Source organism: Mya arenaria, chromosome 10 (assembly GCF_026914265.1).
Source record: "Mya arenaria isolate MELC-2E11 chromosome 10, ASM2691426v1".
In the NCBI taxonomy this organism is placed as follows: Eukaryota; Metazoa; Mollusca; class Bivalvia; order Myida; family Myidae; genus Mya; species Mya arenaria.
Genome location: NC_069131.1, coordinates 28,900,690 through 28,920,435, shown reverse-complemented (window position 1 = coordinate 28,920,435; position 19,746 = coordinate 28,900,690). Strand labels below are relative to the sequence as shown.

Below are 19,746 nucleotides of genomic sequence, written 5' to 3'. Positions count from 1 at the left end.
CGTGAGTAAGTGAGGACTTTACTAAGTGAAACAAATACCATATTAAGCGTGTATTTGAGCTTCAGACGAGGACAATTATAATAACACAGGGGAGTATCACGTGATCACTATAGTACATTGGCCGTACAAGATTGCTAATAATTCAACCGCATCAACAATACATTCGGCGTTTACGGATGGTAAATATTAAGGTAAGATCTTTAGAATAGGCGCAGAGTACCCGCATTGTAACACAGTTTAGTCGCGTGTCTTTTGTTTTAAATCTTATCGAAACGCCACATGCTAATCGTGTTTCCACGTAAGTAGTTGGGAAATTCGTGGATGTTAGACATGATGTTAGATAAATTCACAGCAAGTTGAGTGCATTGACGCACTTTCCCACACCTTTGAAATGTGTTGTTTAAAGGCGCAATCGTAACGGTATTAAGTCAATTTATGTAAGGCATTTTGTCAATTGTAATATGAATATATATTTAAGAATTAGATAGGTTTAAACTGAAATTATTCAACGATTCTTGTATAAGAAAAATATATTCAAAAAACATTATCAATAAAGATACTCAAAAATGTTATAGAGATATCTGTAAGATACAGTACATTAAAGCAAGACTTTCGGATAACTATTCTTATTAATAAATTATTTGAAAAAATGCTTGTTTGAGATAATATGTAAACCAAATAACAACAAACAAAGCAGTCAACAGTACAGATAATGGAGTAAACATATAAATGAGTGTTTGTTTCTTTCAACTGATGTAGATGTACTATGAAACTTGCACATTATCATGACATTTCCAAAAAGCAAAGTACATTTTATAAGATTACTACTCGTATATAATTGGCCTTTAACAATCTAGGCTTTACAAGTTCACAAAAAAAGATTGGAGAGCAGTTCCTCGAAACAGATCGAAGTGTTTATACCTTTTCTTATTTCAAAGAAATTTCAAGACGATTTGGCACGCAATTTTGAGTAAAAATGTGTTCGTTCCTTTTCCATGTGTTCGTCATCTGTATTGCTGTACCAAATGTTAGCAACACAGCAGATATTTTAAACAAAACTTTGGATGTTTCAATACCAATGGTGGAAGCAAACGAAAAGACTTTGCTGGAATTAGGAGAAAAATCTAATTCACCGCTTTTGAAACTGATCGGATTTGCTCTGAGAAATCTTAAATGCAAAATCAAAGGACCTTGCGATATTTGGTCTCCATGGACGCACTGCACTGTTCCTAAGGGAACTTTCGGACTTCGAACTCGCATGCGAAGTTGTTATCAAGCGAAGAACGAAAATGAATGTGGCGAATTTGATGGGGCAAACACTGTTGAAAACCAGAACGAAGTGTGTGAGGGATATTGTCCTGTAAATTATAACATTACAATCACAAACCTATGTCTTAAAAGAAGTAAGGGAACAATGAAGCACCAGACAGCGGAACAATTATGTGAAGAAGACGGTGGGCGTATCATCAACATTGACAGGCAAGAGAGGTTCGAGGCTGCTAACTCGGTTGCAAATACAAGTGCCATATGGGTTCAGGGGAAACGCACCCAACAAGCCGGACCCTGGCAATACACGGTCGGTGAGGACCCGGAGTCTCAACCGTTCTTTAAATGGCACTCTGGTGAACCATCAAATGCTGCAAGAGATCTGTATATGTTATTTTACAAGTCGGAGTTCTATGATGTTTCAGATGCAACCTACAAGGTTATTTGTGAAATCAGGCAATAAATTCAAACGCAATACAATGTTTGCTGTTGTTACACTTTCCTACTTTGGCTACATACATCAGATATACACTTGTAACACATCAGAGAGAAAGCAATGCTGGACAATAAAAAAACACGTTCAACTACCTGATTATTGTCAATCTGGAGAGAACGCCGAACAGTGATTTAGGAAAGGATTTGTATTTATGCAATGTCTCTCAGGTCTCTCTTTACGAAAGAATAATTATGGACAAAATAGTCATCAAGGTCGGTTTATATTGTTAATGAATTCAACCAGACACGCGACCGACTATTGCGATAAATATTTTGGATCTGCTCTATGTTTATTTGTAACCATTAATATGGTTTGTGTTCTATTTAATTGGATTAAAACATGTGTGCTTAATGTGACACTTTGTCTATAACAACATTCTTAAGTTTGATTTTGGTTATTTCCCTGTTGTAAATAGATATCTGCATGTTAATAAAAAGTACAATTTATTGCTTGACTTGTTAAAATCTACCTAACTATTGTTGTCGCCTCGGGTTATATATATATCAGAAAAAGTCAGAAAAAGGAAACTTCGTTAAAAATATAGTTTAGACGCCATTTGGATTTGATCTTGCCCAAAATGATGATGGAGTATTTTAAAATTATTTCAAGCAATACAGTAAAGAGGACGTCTGACAGAAATGAAAGCCAATTGATAAAATCATATAGAAATTCAAACATGTTCGTATATTGGACATATTTTGCAGACTTTCTTGACACCATTGTAAATATCGAATATTGGTAAACCACCAGTATTTTCTTTTTACTGCCCGTTCCAAAGAGGAACCTAACAATTCTTGATAAACACACCTAGTTTTGATATAGTATATATGCACTGTATTGTTTGTGGAGTATTGTGCTGTTGTTCTGTGATTCTTGTTTTAATATTTTGTTTCTGTGTTCTATGTCGTTAGCGTTTACCCTGTGCCATTAAACGGAGTTTATTTTTAAAATGTCGAGCTTGTTTCTGTAGCAACTTTTCATATAAATATTATAAATTCTTTTAAACAATAATTTATTTTTTCTATTAAAACTTAAATCGAAATTACTTCTGACAAAATGTCAAAGTTCATCCACAAATGTGTTCGAATATGGTATAATTGAACTTACTGACGGAGATCATGGACGCCAACTTAAATATATCATTTGCCATAAGGTAAAGGATTAACACTCCTTAGATTTACCATACTTTTAAGTGCATTTGACAAAACATGTGTGATTTACAAAACATAAGCGAGTCCTTTTTGAATATCAAATAAGATGATAAGTGAATACCGGCCAAGGGATGTATGTTTTTGAGAATTCTATATAATCGTGTATCGGTACGTCATTTTATCTGAGGCTTTATCATTTTGGTGTTTAGGCTGTCCTTAAATAATATAGTTATTTCCGTTGCAGTGAACCAGTTCGTTAATGTTGGAATGTCAGTAACCAGTTCAAAAGAGGACGTATGCATAGGGTTTGTGTTAGCCTGAAACTATCTGTCTATTTCAATAAGCGAATATCTTGGTACAAGAGATTTTATTGCAATTTCTTAACTTGTTTGTTTGTTGCTATTGAAGTAATATTTGCAGCGAATACAAGTAAACAATCGAAATGCGAATGAATGTTCCAAAACATACATGTGTAATCTAGTAATATTTATATAAAGATATATACTACAATTGTTCTGTTATATTATTGTAAACTTATCTATTTACCTGAAGAAACCAAAAAGGTACATTTGATAAATTAAGGCGGATTAGTGAGAATTAGCGATCGACGCGGGAAAGAAATCATATAAAGTATAAACATATACTTTATAAAACAGTTAAAGAACGCCATATGGGAATACCGACGAGAACAACCGCCAAAGTTCCAATTTGTCCTGAGTTTGATTTAAGTGGGTAGTTCAGAGGTTCAGTTATATTATAAATTTCATAAAACGTATTGAAATCAACTTGGCGTCATTGAGCCAAATGACATACAAGTGAAAATGAATAAAACGCCATCGTTTGTCTGTTTTTAGCCATCTGTCATTTTGGCTGACAAACACAGTAAGTGTTATGCATAAAGCATCATTATTGCTGAGAAAGTGCAAATTTAAAATAAAACTCCTTCACTGATTTGAGTAAAATTGGAAGAAATAATTATCAATCTAGGTATTGATTCATTGATGTATGTGTACATGACCATAGGACCCCAATAATACGATAAATTACAGTGATATTTGGAGGGCATGCACATGCACTGGTATGCTTTAATGCAACCATTCGACTATTCAAATAATTGAATTACCGCCGACTTTCGTTTACTTTACAACGTACGTTTATATAATTCTTAACCAGTATTCAAACAAAGAAAAAATCATATATAAAAGTACAATTACATCTATAGTTCACCATTGCTTTAGTTTTACTGTGACAAAAGTGTCACATGTTAGATCAATATATTGCATCATTCTTTGTCTGCTCAAAAATAATTGACAATACAATATCATCAAGATTGGCTGTTGAAAATATTTATTCTGATATATAAATACTTTGTTCATCTTAAGTAGTGAAAACAATAATATGTGTTTTCAAATCCTAATACAAAGAAAAGTGTTTGTCATGTTAAAGTCCGTTTTTTACTTCGTACTTTTGTGTATATAATTATGGAGATGTCTAAAATTATTAGAAAATTGGAAGTAATGATCTGATACTTTGATGAAGATTGAAAGTGCAAAATATATACATGTACCGTTTTTTTACTAGATTAGCACTGAATACAGAATATTATGCTTTTCTGACGTCACATTGAGTTCGGTATGTATGTAAGTGTGTATCCGTCGAAACCAGACGGAATCATGTTTATACATAAAGCGAGACGTGATTCAGGTCGATAAAAAACGTCCTGTCGTAATATTCCATTCCGTAAGTCGATTCATAATGTTTTAATGAAGCCATATAGTTCCACAAAAGTTTAATACCATTAAATGGGTAATCCAGTTGGTCCGTTTCCCCGCCGCGAGTCAATCAGAATTTTAACCAATTAGGTGTCTGGTGACATTTAAGTTAATAGTGCTAAGAGAAATATATGACCCTCTTGACCGCGTATCGTTTATACATAGAGGTGAATAAAATCCGCTATGCATACATAAACTATTGATGTATATGTAAACATCAAAGATCAGTATTTGTTCTTAAAGATACACTATTTCTCCAAAAAAATTATTATGATATACCCATAAGGACAAATAGATGTCGAACACAATGGTTCTTATGAAGGATACCGAGTTAAATGTGCAGAAAACACGGTATTGCTACCTTTTGAGACCATAGTATATCGCAGTAAATCTTTAAGGATTCACCAATCATTTAATATTTTTTCTCGTTCAGCTAGTAAATCCACAGTTATAATATTTTTAACAAAATTAATATTTAGTAAGTAGTGTAGGGCGTATCACTCAAAATTTATGTTTGGTTAGCATGTGTATGTATTTATTATTTATTTTGGATAAGAGTGTCTGTCACTTTAAGAGTGTCGTTCAAAAAGTACTGTTATATATTATATGTGAATAAGACATCTGAAACCATTATTCATATTTTAAATGATTTAAACGCACTAATGCATTATCTTTTTATTGATGGCATATTTAAATATCGGTTCCATGTCAATTCCTTTAATAAAAGTCAAAGTGATCTTTTTAACCCCGAGTTCAATATATGAACCTTAACCTCTACTTTTAGGGCATTCATGGTCAAATATGGCTTTCAGTGTTGTTGTTTTCCAAAAATTGTATGTCCTTTAAAAAACTGTCAACCTTAAAAAGAGTATCTAACAGCATACATACATAATCTAACAATGAAAAACAATTCAAAAACGTGTATTGCTTGTCTACTGTAAGAGGACGCGAACACTGTTGAAAGTTAAGTGAATGTGAATGACTTATTTTTTTAAGAAGACCATCTCCTGGTTCGTTTGTAACAATCAAATACAGGCGAAAAAAAACAACGACCAAGGGCTGTGGGGACGTGCTTTATAGAAATAATATGTATTGCTCATATCGCAGGGAGGCTGTCAGTTGTTCCCGGTGGCGGTAACTTGAGTAAAAAGATAAGCAACTGATACATGTGTCGACATTTGAATTTTGTTTCATGGATACAAACATCACAAAAAGTCAAAGTTATTATGTTGATCAGACGGACTGTTTTGTTGCAGTTGTGAAAGAGTATACACACAAGTTAAGCACAAGTGTATTTCTTTTCTTTCCAAATTTAAGTGTTGTTTGTATCTCAAAATACCTTGGCACTGTGGTGATTCCCTTAATTGTTTATTTTATTATGTAAGGCAGGTTTACGATTTGGATCCATATGCAAGCTTTTATGATATATTTAGTATTGATTGTATACGTTATTTCTCGACATTAACATTTTACATTTTGGTATCATTGTATTCATCCGATTCGAGACATAGTTGTGGCTTGGCCTGTGGCTTTTGATGAATTATCGATTGGAATCTTTGTAATAAAAGGGAAAATAACCCTGTGTAAATAACTTAATGTTTACAAAAGTCGTATCCGCTTTAGTGGTAAAGTAATACAAATTTCGTGTTGTTATAATTCATAATTATATCAAGGTGTCTAAATATTTTAAACATTTTGAGTCCAGCTTGTCAACGCACGTATCGTACGACTGTTTTTTCAAATAAATATTTCTGAGTAGTTTTAATACTTATTTCAAAACTAAACGCTTAAATGGTAAGTATAAACTGATTAGATTGGATTATGTAAGTTATTTTTTCGATTTGATTTGTGACACTCAATACAATACATCTCAAATGTTTGATTTTACAATTTTACTGTCATAACATGTTATTGCTGAGCGATAGTGTTTATTGGCTAACAGAAAACCTAATATCATATTGATGTGTAGCAGTAAATCACTCGATGTTGGACAAAAATGATTTTAAAAATTCGTTTTTTGATGGAGTTAATTAAAATATGAATCTTGTGTACATTTTGACTTAATACTACACTTAATTTCACAGACAATTATTAATGATTTTAAAGCTAAGAAAAGACAATTCAAGACTGGTTATATAACACAAATATCTTACAGACTGTGCAAGCCAGCGATAAATAATAGCATTTATATACTTAGAAGGTATTTCTTCTTCAGCAGCATCACACATACAATAGCGCTAACACAGTAATAATTGAAGCTATCGAATGTCCCTTTGGTGCGTAAGTATTTCTGAAACGAACAAAATATGCATTCTGATTGTTGACTCTATAAAATAAATGACATGCAATTAAATATAAAGAACAAAATGATGCTTCAGAGACTTTTCTCATAATTCCGAAGTCTAGCCTTTCAAAATGAACCATATTAATATTACTTTGTACAAAATTATATAAGAAACCGACAGTTGTGACTGAATCAATATTCAGAAATGTTTGGTATATGTATTCAAACTTTAATGTCGTTCATTGGGGTGACAGTATTTTTATTTGTGAATGTAAAGTTGTATTACATTCGTAGTACACCGTAATGCACATTGAAGTGTGGCACAGAAGAAACGTGAGTAAAATGCGGGATACTGTAACATTCAATGCGTAAACAAATGATTGCTGATATCCAAGAATGTGTTAAAATAGCTTTACAATCCCTTGCATGTTTCGAAAAATATGCACGATTTCAGTGCAAAAGGAAATACAATACAATTTGAAACACATTCAATGGTTCAAACTCATAAGAGGTATTAAGACATAGACGATACAATCAATATATACATACGAGACAGAAATGTAGAGGTACAGAATTATGACAGACTCTGACTTTGCTCGCTTCAGAATTTTGCAACCAACTATCTCTCCGTCAATTGTGTACAGGACGTGTTGTCATGCTGCTTAGAGAAACATTATGCACGAGGTTGCAAAACTATGGTGTCGCAGCTATCGACTTGACACTTTAATACTGTCAAAACTGTAATGTCCAAACCACGGACGAAATTGTTCACCTTGTCAGGGAATGTGCAGCAACAACTGAATTGCGGACTGAATATGTGTCTGCTATTTCTTACTTCGGCATTGAGTTTGTATCAGAAGTACTTGAATGTGACGATTCCATGTTTACCATGAAACTCATGGGTGCACCTTTAGCGCCACTGCTTGACAATAATGACAATAAGGAATTTCTCCTGATGTCGTTCCAATTTATTAGTGACTGTCTGTCGGTGTGTACATTGTTATGGATATAATGTACTGCTGTATGATAACGATGCCAGCTAATTGGGATTATGTATGGTTATGTATGGTCACACGTTATTTGTATTAATTATACATATAATTATTATTATATTTTTAGATAACACATATCTTACATGCTTCCTTGAAATGCTTTAAAATTAGACATAAATATATATTTGTACATATGTATGCATATCTCCTTTTAGAAGGAAATAAAGATTTTGATTTGATTTGATTTGAAGAGCTATTTCGTTAAAAAATCTAATTAAATGTTTGCCGCTTCCTCTTTAAGTGATTTCAGTGCCCATAGACTCATTGTGGTTATCACCAAGTTATCTTTTGGTTTCAGCCGCACAATACAGCACAACTATTCCTTCATACAAAAAATCAGAAGAATATTTTTCTTAAAAGCGGCATTCCATATTTTGCCGGCAATTGTGTTAAGATAAGAAGAAAGAATATATAGGTAGTTTAAATCTTCGCATTGCAATAATAACTGAGAGTAAGAACTTTCTAAGAAACTGATATTCTTGTTCTTCAAACATGTATGTACAAGGTTATCTCACAACAGAAATCATAGTACTATATTCAACATTTACAATATGTCTTGACACATCCTCATTACATTTACAAAAGTTCCAGAACAGTTTTTTATTTTATGAATTCGAAACGGTCGCTAATGGGCCTTGAACTATCAACAAGAAATACAATACAACCATTATTGTAATATCTGAAATATCATACATGGGCACATTATATTTTATGACGAAATAACGCAATACTATAACTTGTCATCGAATCGGAAACTTATTATATACTTGGCAATCAAGTAATGTAATAGGATTGGCTCTTGCATATATAAGCCCATTAGTGTAATGACAACAAAGAAACTGATCAATACAGTTTACACTCTAAGCTTTTTGCATCACATCATACATAACAAACATATTTACGAGCCCATCGAAAGTTGTACCGCCATTTGTAATTACAATTGCTAATTTCGAGGCAGTTAATCATTTCGGCTCTGAAAGAGTGTACTCTGTCAGAACTTAAAGCGTTAAGGGGTTTGTGTTAACCTGACTGTGCTCTTATTCCGTTGCAGTAAACCAGTACGTCTCTGTATGAATGTATTTTCTCAGAACAGAAGGTTTTGTGTCAATCTGACTGTGCTTATTGCGTTGCAGTAAAGTAGTATGTTTTTGTAAGAATGTATTTTGTCAGAACTTAAGGCGTAAAAGTTATTGTATTAACCTGACTCTGTTCCAAATCCGTGGCAGTAAATTAGTACGTCTCGTATTAGTCTGGCTTGATATTACCCAGTAAGGTAGCTACCACCATATACAGTATTCTCGTTTAAATTATTGTAATTAGATGCTATGTATCTGCTGTGGTAATGTCATACTCACCATTGCCTTATCCAAAATGATCTTTTGCTAGTATGTACATGGTTGTTTTCAATTTCAGCGCGTTTTGCTGACCCAAAAGCCTAATTGATACGTCTATCAACTAGTGAGTAATTCATTAGATCAAATAACATATGTATATTAATCGAGTTTATTGAATTTCTTTTCCAGTCAGGTTGACAAATGTAGTTAATGTCATTCCCCGGAAAACATAGTAAAATCATTTCTCTTTTCATGTTATACCATTTGAATTGTTTCATAAACTATCAATGCGATCTCCGATTACAATGTTAAATTCCCACGTTTGATAAGAACCATTAAGATATATTATACCTTAAATAAACGTGTCCCTTCTTCGTGTATCGGTTGATCGGTCAGTATATCAAATTATGTTTTTTTTTTTAAATGACGTTTTTTGACTTGAGCGGTCCATATCATGTATTTGGCCGGTCAGGACCTCGCCAACAATATAATATGGACCGTTGACGTCATACAGTATTGAAGCCTCCCTCGGTCCATATACACCTTCGGGGGCTGACTGGCCGGTCCTTATAATGTCATAGTACCCTCAGTGGTGTAAAATATTTCTTAAATATTGTGTAACATGCAATCCGGTTGGTCAATCCATAAGATTTACACGACAGCTGTATTTGTCATGTTTCGTAAATGATAATTTTTCCAGAAACGTTTTCTTTTCCTTCATTATAAGATATTCATATTTTTATTTTATTTGTGCAATATATGCTGTCAAAACATTATTTTCCTAATCATCAGGTCGTTACGGATATCGTAATCAACTCAATTTCATCGTCCTTCTTTTATGATTTAAATTACTCAATGGGTGATTTGGTATTTCAATAAACCCACTGCGTCTTTCATTACTTCCGTAAATGCGGATATTAATTTCATCATGTTTTGCTCTACTGGTATGTCAATAATAAACAAATTAAAAATGATTCAGTGTTCAATTATGAAAAAACACTGCAAAGCTAAATTATATTAATTCATTAAAGCAAGGAACACAATTTGTTAGCAGATGACCGGACAGCGACGTTACGGTAAGCAAACGGAAATAAAAAGTATGACATTAACTTTTGTTCATGGTCCTGTTACACGTCCAGATACATCAACATATCTCATTTTGTTAAAGAAAATGAAATTATGTAAGCATTGTAATTATACCAGGTAATGGAACTACCATCATTGCCAAGCAGCGAACGAACCTGAAGTTATATCTTGAATCTAGGTTCATCTATGATGTTTCCGCAATAAACTACGTTAATCATTATTTCTCGTATAACTCAGAGAGAATGAACGCAATAATGTAACTCAAAAAGGTTTCCACAGCTTCTTTCGCAATTTTGGTTGTATGAAATAGTCACCGTCATTGACTTCCGAATGTTATTGCACTGATTAAGAATGTTACACTTAATATTTACGATACTGTCCTTTGAGAATGGTTTTCTGTTGGATGTAATGGGGTTGATTTAGTAATGATGGTTGATTTGTGTCGTACAAATTATATTAAAAGGTTATTCTGTTAGAATTGGTCACACAGTCTGATTAAAATGATATTTGCTGCAGTAAATCATTTACTCATGGCATGTTAATGATAACAATCCGCATACTATAACGATTAAGAACCCGGTTGAAGAAATTTATGTCGCTCAAATTTGAGAAGAAAACCAATTTAGATTCGTGTAGATGTTCTAGTGCGTTCTCTTAAAACACATATAGAAAGTATAACTTAACTTTTGATAAGAGCCTTAGGGTGTTTATGCTAATTCTATTACAAGGTCGATTAGTTAAAACAAAACATTGATGAAGGAAACAGCTGCCGGGAACAAATGTAACCTCAATGTTGTTTGTAAATGAATGAATACTTATTTTCATCTGAACAAGGACATGCCCGGGACAAAAACGTTTCAAATTAGGTAGATTATATTTCGATTTCTGTTTATGCTGTGGCATAACAGTTATCTATGTCGATATTAATTTCATTATTTTGAAAATAAATATCCTTTTATTGCTATCAAAATAAAGCGTTAAACCATTGACCGTTTTCATAATAATAAAAAACATACATACATATGTTTAAACCAAATGTGTTTTTGTCTCAAAATCACTCTTTGGCATTGATACTTATGTTATTTAACGCAATCATAGAACGTTTCTGACATGCTGCACTAACCTCACTTAAAAAGGTAATTGGCACTGACCACACTTAAGGTAATAATAGGCACTGATAATAATTGAAGATGTATGCTATTAAATTTAGAGGTTATGGACACTGATCTCACTTAATTATGTAATTGGCAAAAATATTACTTAAAAAGGTGATGGGCACTGACCACATGTAAAAGGTTATGGGCACTGACCACATGTAAAAGGTAATGGGCACTGACCACATGTAAAAAGGTAATGGGCACTGACTACATGTAAAAGGTAAACGGCACTGACCACATGTAAAAAGGTAATGGGCACTGACCAACCATATGTAAAGAGGTTGTGGGCACTGACCTCACGTTAAGAGTTAATAGGCACTGATAAACCTTTAAGGGGTAATGGACATTGACCAAAATCAAAGAGGTAATGGACATTGATATTAAAATAAGAGGTAAAGGGTTCTTATATTACTTAAAGAGGTAATGGGCACGGACCTCACTTAAAAATGTTGTGGTTACTGATATTACTCTAAAAGGTAATGGGCACTGCCTTCACTTAAATAGGTAGTGGGCACAGATATTTCTTTAAGATGTAATTGGCACTGACCTAACATAAACAGGTAACGGGCACGTTTTGAGTAAAAAGGTAAACCAACAGAGGTACGGCTCTAATTACATTTTCTTTATGCGAAGGGTTTGTCCAAGACAGTTACAACAATCTTACGCTAAACCCTCGATTTGTAATTGCGATTGTTTTGAGGCAATGAAGCATACAAACGTGTTATTTAGCATGTTACAGTGACAGTTATTTCACAAATACAGAGTAGCAATTTTCTTCGGATTGTTTTGTCTGTATGTGACTGATTATGTTTCCGGTTCTGTTTCAAAAGGAATAACAAGACCATTAGAAAACATTATGTGGTACAAAAATAAAATGTGGTATTAAGACGAGGACGAAACACTCAGGAACGTGTCGGATGCCATTGATAGTGAGCCATGTTTGATCGTTTTCCGATTCGTAGACGCTCAACATATTACACACTACAATACTTATCTTCGATATATTTGTTTGAGGCCGTGTAAAATCAAGTAGTTTTTGGTTAAAAAATATTATTTATACCATTACCACTTTAAGTAATGTCAGTGGCAATTAACCTTATAAGTGACGTCAGTTCTCATTCCCTCTTTAGGTGACGTCGGTGTCCATTATCGTTTTAAGTAATGTCACGGTCCATGACCTATTTTAGTTACGTCAGTGCCCAATATCTGTTAAAGTAATGCCAGTGCCCGTTACCTATTATTGTTATGTCAGTGTCCATTATGTTTTTAAGCTATATGGTAACGGTAGTTGAGGCAAACAAATACTTAAAATTAGTAGTCCCGATGAGACTTGTTTCAACACATTTGCATATTACTATTAACAAGAGCTCCAGTTTTATTATCTAAACCCTTGTTGCAGTTTTCGTCTACGCATCAAATAACTTGTCTGGATAGTAGTTCACATTAAACTTCGCATATACCTTTAGTCTCGTCTCTAAGCAAGTTTAGTCTTTATTGCAATATGAGTTTAAAGGCGTAATATTCGCACGATTCTTAAAATGTTTTAATTTAAGAACTTTCAGATTCGAATGAACATTACAGCATCACCCAAAGAGCATTATGATCGTTTGAAAACCAATATAAACTTTTATCTGTCCCTACATATTAAATGTTCAATACAAGTCTGAATTTCGGGAAGCTGAGCAGAAACAACTGCGCGACCTGAACACGCACAAAACAGCATGAAACTGGCATATCTTATCACCCACTACGAAACATATGACAATCAACCTGATAAACTGAAAAAGAACACAAGGTGTTTTGGTTTTTTAAACGCAAATTATATTTATTTCACAGTAGGAGAACATTTACGGCATGTTTCAAGTAAGGTACGAAGGCTTGCAAACATTCGAATCACTGAACTTAAACATCAGACTGCGCATACGTTGCTATTTAAATCGACTTTATTTCTATATCTCAGTAAAATACTGCTTAACTTAAACTTTTTCCATTGTGGACAGATTCCATTTTAATGACTGTGACAAAGAAGTAACATGATTTGCAGCTAATGTCTTAGGTAGCAATAACAACGTAAAAAATTAATTTAATGCGGTATATTAAAGTGATATATCATTTTAAAGGTTACGTCATTACAAACTCAAATATGCACATTTTTTCAAAATCCATCAATTTTTGACAGAATTATGGCCCTTTTAATTTTACATTTTTATCATTTTTTCTGCCAAAATAGGTCAAATTCAAAACTTCGGAATTTAAATGAAATGAATAATGTCAAACAACACATTTTGTTTATTTTCTATAAATTTAATACACATTCCTAAATATCAGAACCTAAACAAAGTTTTAAGCAAATTATTTTACTTTAAAAAAATGATGAAAAAACGTCCATTTTTAAAATTCCTTTATATTTTGAAGAATGAGCTTGAAAAAGGTAAAAGACAAAGAACATTTACATTCTTCCATTCACTGCTTGACTGTTGCATTTTTACAATTAATAGTATTATAAATAGGAAGATTAAAGGCAAACAAAAAAATAGTTGCCATGGTAACCATTCAATAAAAATACAAAAAATGCTTTAAACATCGCTTTTTGTTAAAAAGGAGAATTATGTACATCTTGCCATGATTTGCCTGACAGTTGTAATAAAGGTGAACTTCAACCCATCTAGCAATTCTGAATATTTCAATATAAGTATGAGATTGTCAGCAATTTTCAAGGTTAAATTATAAATATAATTGTATACAAAGTATGACCAAATGTTTAACAAATAACAGAAATATTTCATTGACTGAAGCGGACATGCTAAAAAGTATCACATTGAAAATACAAAGGTTTTTAGACAACAATTACAGTTTCTTAAGAAAACTAGACTCTATAGTTACCATGGCAACTGTTTAAATGCATACACATGTATAACACACATATACTTTGACTGTTAACCCTTTAACAACTTACTTAATAATGCATTTTTGGAAAATATTAAGTATTGATAAAAATATTGTTATCGTGTATTTAAGCTGAAAAAGCAAAGATATTAAATGATTGGTGAATGCATAAATATTTACTGTGATCTACTATGATCTCAAATGGTAGAAATACTGTCTTTTATGCACATTTCCTTCAAGTAGAAGTAGGCATCCTTCATTAGAACCATTGTTTTCAACATTTATTCATCCTTTTTGGAATAATAAAACAAAAGTATTAATTGTGGTAAATCTTATGTGGGAGTAAGAGTGCATCTTTAAAAGAACTGACTTTTTTTAAATTGACATGGAAACTATAAACACGAATAATACCAGATAATGTTTAGAAACAAACACAATATTTCTGTTTCAAACCAAATTTAAAATACTTTATTGGAATCAAAATGTGCATAGATTTGGAATCATAATGTCCATGCATGTATTTGTAACCATTCATGACAAGTTTTACACATAAAAAGAAAACATTTTATATGGAAACATTTTCACTCTATAATCACTCAAAAAATGAAGAAACTGTTCATGCTGTACAGGGGTATTTGGAAGTGCAGATACTTCTTATTGCAAGAAAATTAATCCTCTTTGCACTACACTGTAATCTTGGATATTGCAGGAATTGAGAGAGAATCTGTGAGACACTTCATGGTATGACTGTTGCATGATAGAACCAATGTCAAATACTGAAAAATACTGTCAAATTACACCAAGCTGTTTTTTTCTCAGAAACCATCATGAGCCTGAAAATATAACAAAGGAATGTGTTGATTTCAATTAATACACATGTTCACAAAAGAAACTACATGCATTCAGTTTATATGGCAACATACACATATACAGATGTATACATACAGTGTAAAAAGGTTTTATCACATTTAATTAAGAGAATACATTATATTACCAGATATTGTCTTAATATTGTCTTAATAAAGTTGACATACATACAGAGAGAAATAAGGATTTTCTAATTTAAAACTTCATACTGTTCAACATTTTTGTCCACTTTTTGTACATAACAAATTACCTTTTCTCTATAATAATTTATTTTTCCTTTCAAAATTATTCCTCAAAAAAGTCAACATTATATTTTTAATAGAGCAAATAAATACAATTTGACAAAAAAGTACATACAATTAGGTTACTGAATCTGCATCAGTCAGGTGAGAGTGAAACTGAAAGTAAACAGAAACATAGATAATTATGTATTATTCAGAGAGGGACAACTATGTGTATATATATATATATATATATATATATATATATATATATATATATATATATATATATATATATATATAAATATATATATATATATATATATATATATATATATATATATATATATATATATATAATGAGGTTTGATGTCTATACACAGTTTGGTATTTACCAGAACTAATTTAAGAATCAATTCAACTTTACAGCTCAAAAAAATGTCAAAAGCATTCATTTTACAAATAATAAAATATGTCATCATACAAAATGTCAAAGTTTATAAAGAGTTCTCAATAACTTCAGGTATGATTTCAAAGAAAATTAAGCAAATGGCATGTTTATGAGATATTCTCTGGTAAATATGCATCATAGTTCTAAGTTACCTCAGTTCTGCAATCCTTCCCATCATTCTGACTGGCTGAATTTGAGTGGTATGAATGTATTCTATGGCTTTATTTCTCACTGAAAGGAAGAAAAGATTAAATAAAAAAGGGAAAAAAGACTAATAAATGACAAAACTGACCACCCATGAATTGGCATACATACTAATGTGTAAAAATACTCAAAATATTTAGTCAAAAAGGAAGAACAGCCATTTATGGAATGTGAAGTTTAAAATAATTTCAAATGAATAATCAAAACATTGAGTTGAAAATTAATGACAGCAATTGAAATCCTATCATAACAGGAATTCCAATAAATCTGAAGACAAATAATGTTTGAAAAGTTGAATAATTTTTACAGAGAGTGATTGTTTGTATAATCCAAGTAACTATACAGAACATAAAAATGTTTCCTGAAATTTACACATTAAAACATTGATATGTTGAAATTTGAAACTTTCCAATTATTATTTAAGTATTAGTTACTTGGTGATAATGTATGATCTATAAACAATTAAAATTGGTAGGCATCCAATTAACTGTTTAGAAGATTAAAAAAAAAATGCTTACTTTCTTAGTTTCAATTGTGAAATGCCTATATAAGCCAGCCTGCATTTTTCTTATTAACCAATAAAACACTAAATGGAAACTTGGAGTTGTAATTTGATTAATTGGGTTTTGGTTGTCGAGCTCTTTTAAGTTATTTAATATGAATTTGTCGGTCGATGCCCGTTGCAGAAACATGCGCATAAACAATAACAAACTACAGCTTGACAGATTCTTAATTAATAATATAGAATGGCTTAATAAAAAATAACTGCCAATTCTCCAATAGTTTATTTACATTTTTTAAAACCGAAAGTGACCAGATCCTTAAAGAACCCGGTCTGTTTATTTCATTAAAACCAATCACAATATTGCAAATGTCTTATTTATTCAAATTATAAAACATTTGACCAATGTTAATGCAAAAGAATTGGCAACCCCTTATAAATAGCATTCTAAATTTAATAAAACAATGATATGCATAAACCTACCTCAATGTTTACTCAAAATAAATTACTATTTACAGAGGTTGGCATTTAAAAAGTAAACAAAAATCACTTCCTGGTTAATTCGGATACTCTCGGCTTTTAAGGTTGCATGCCTTATGAGTCATCAAATTGTTCTTGTTTTTGGCCACTCTCAGAAATGATGTGTTTATAAATAGCCCTTGCGGAAAAATGCGACAGATTACTGAATCAAATGGATAGTATTACTGTGTAGATAAATGAATGAATTTTCAGAAATTCGATGATGCATTGTTGTTCTCTTTCGATTTGGACCTATAATTCAGCATGTTTTATCCCCTGTTTCAGTTTTTGTCAAAATAAAAGCAGAAAATATACATAATAATTCATTAAAAGTATACTCACCGATGCAGGAGACGTCAATTTATCCTTGTAAAGTCATTGACAATCAAAACAATTCTTAAAATATCCGAAATCGAAAGTATAAAATGACAGTCAAAACGTCCCAAGACCGGCAGAAAAACGACATATTACAAAAAATGCTTGTGAAACTTTTTGCTCGTTTTATTTTCTTTCACAAAATTAGATAAAACCCGTACTACAGTTGATAGATAATTTATTCATGATTATTTTGGTACCATTTTCGGCAGTAAGTATAAATGTTTGCAGGAGTAATATCCATTGGAGTGAGGAGTGGTATTAGCATTGTGCAGAATAGGGAAGTGTAAAAAACGACGTTACGTTGTTATTGCTATCTTAGGTGATGCAGTTGCAATGTAAGTTCTGTTGAAAGCATATTGTTCTGGAGTGTTATTATCCACCTATAATAAGGCATGAGTATTTGGTAAAATATTTAAATATTTTACCTTTCATGTTTAAACTTTTTTCTTTCCCTAACCCCTTTAGCATAAAGTGTTAGACAATCGAACAAAAAATCAAACTGCTTAGTCCTGTAGGCATAATAAGCCAGAAAACCGGGGAATCATCTCATGAAATTCCTACCATAGACTCTTGTAACCAAACTGAGCAATTTTGCTGAACAGAACATAGTTGATCGTAATTATGTTTTCGTTTTCTTTTTTTTAGGAAATAGAATAAGTTTGCAGTTGATTGGAATGTTGAAGAATATAATAAATAGTTTACATTTAAGATGCGAAGTTTGCTACATGTTTTTAGGTTTTCAAAGGTAAATAATGCCTTTATTGGCGAGATTTATGGTGTATGTGAGATTTAGATTTCGGTTCTATGGCCCTTTCTTTGATGCAAGAAAACGACAACATCCATCTCGCACCAACCCGTTTCGCAAACAGATATTAAAACTTCTACGATAACATTACTACTTTGTTTGCTAGTAAGTATAGTTGAAACGTGCCTGTTAACAAATATCAGACATCATTACATTTGAAGATGATGTCGTTGAACTGCGTTAATACCATTTGATTTTAACGGCATAACAAAAAAGCATTTACATAGAAAATATATGATTTGTGCCGTGATTTGTTTTTTTTATCCCGAGAGCGAGAAAGCGCCAGTTCGGTAAGTTCAGAAAATAGGTTGTCGTTTTACAGCCGTCAAACAGCACTTAACACCAGCTGTAGTGAGAGGTACGTTATTTTGGAAAGGAGATTCGGACGCAAGCACAAACAACATCCCAGGTTCAAAACGAGCTTTTCCAGTATGACTGAAAGAGTTCTTTGACAGAAATGAAAAGTGCAAATAATAATTTTCCACCCAATTATATTCACAAGAAAGTCATTATGTAGTCCCTTTACTTTGAAAAATCATTTGACATAATGGATATAAAACAAACGAAATAATACAAACATTTATATGCTATTTGTTTCGGTTCCTTTCTTCGTCAAGTGCGTCGCTCTTTAAGTATTCACTTTGTTCAAGTCAGCTTTTTGTTTCAAAATTCACTTAAGGCGAAAACAACAAAACGCTTGTTTTGATGCTCACTATAGCCATTTTGATTCTTATTCATGAAGTCATCCGAGAGTAAAAAGATTCTTGGGACACAACATTCAACAAATTGGTAGTTTTTATCCATTTGAAACAACAGATGCATGACGACTGAAATGATCAATTGTTCATTATCTTATATGCGGCAGAAACAAAACTGAAACATCAAAGTTACAAAATATTTTTAATATTTACGACACTATTTGTCAGTCGTTAGGATAATAAACACTGGTGTCATGTTTTGTGTTGGATAACATTTGGAAACATTTGAAAAACACAGAACTAAAACGACAATATAACTGAATGAAAAATGGCTTCGTTATGCATATTTGCTAAGAGTTCACTGTAATTTTATTTTTATTGTTCATCTGGTTCTCAAAAGAACAACAACACTTTTGGATATACTGGAATGATTTAAGGAAATGTTAATGCTTCCAGTCGTAATTTTGTTTGTATAAAATGTTCTTATATAAATATAATTCACATTTGGTTATACTGTAATGATTTAAGGAAGTGTTAATACTTCAGTATTTATGTGAAAGTCGAAAGGTTGTTTGTATATAAAATAGTTTATACAATTATAAACTGTTTTCGAATAG

The 19,746-nt window shown here is 32.0% G+C and overlaps 1 long non-coding RNA gene across 4 annotated transcripts; it reads right to left on the bottom strand.

Annotated features, from left to right (window-relative positions):
* Nucleotides 1-13,682: 13,682 nt before the first annotated feature.
* Nucleotides 13,683-17,689, bottom strand: LOC128206262 (uncharacterized). 4 transcript variants are annotated; one of them, XR_008256423.1, is made up of 4 exons: nt 17,591-17,689; nt 16,176-16,254; nt 15,709-15,749; nt 13,683-15,317 (listed from the first exon to the last, which is right to left on the bottom strand). It is a non-coding gene; the product is annotated as an uncharacterized LOC128206262 (long non-coding RNA). The 4 variants fall into 4 exon arrangements; XR_008256424.1 differs by lacking the exon at nt 17,591-17,689 and adding an exon at nt 17,280-17,302; XR_008256425.1 differs by lacking the exon at nt 17,591-17,689 and adding an exon at nt 16,746-16,858.
* Between the last annotated feature and the right edge of the window lie 2,057 nt (nt 17,690-19,746).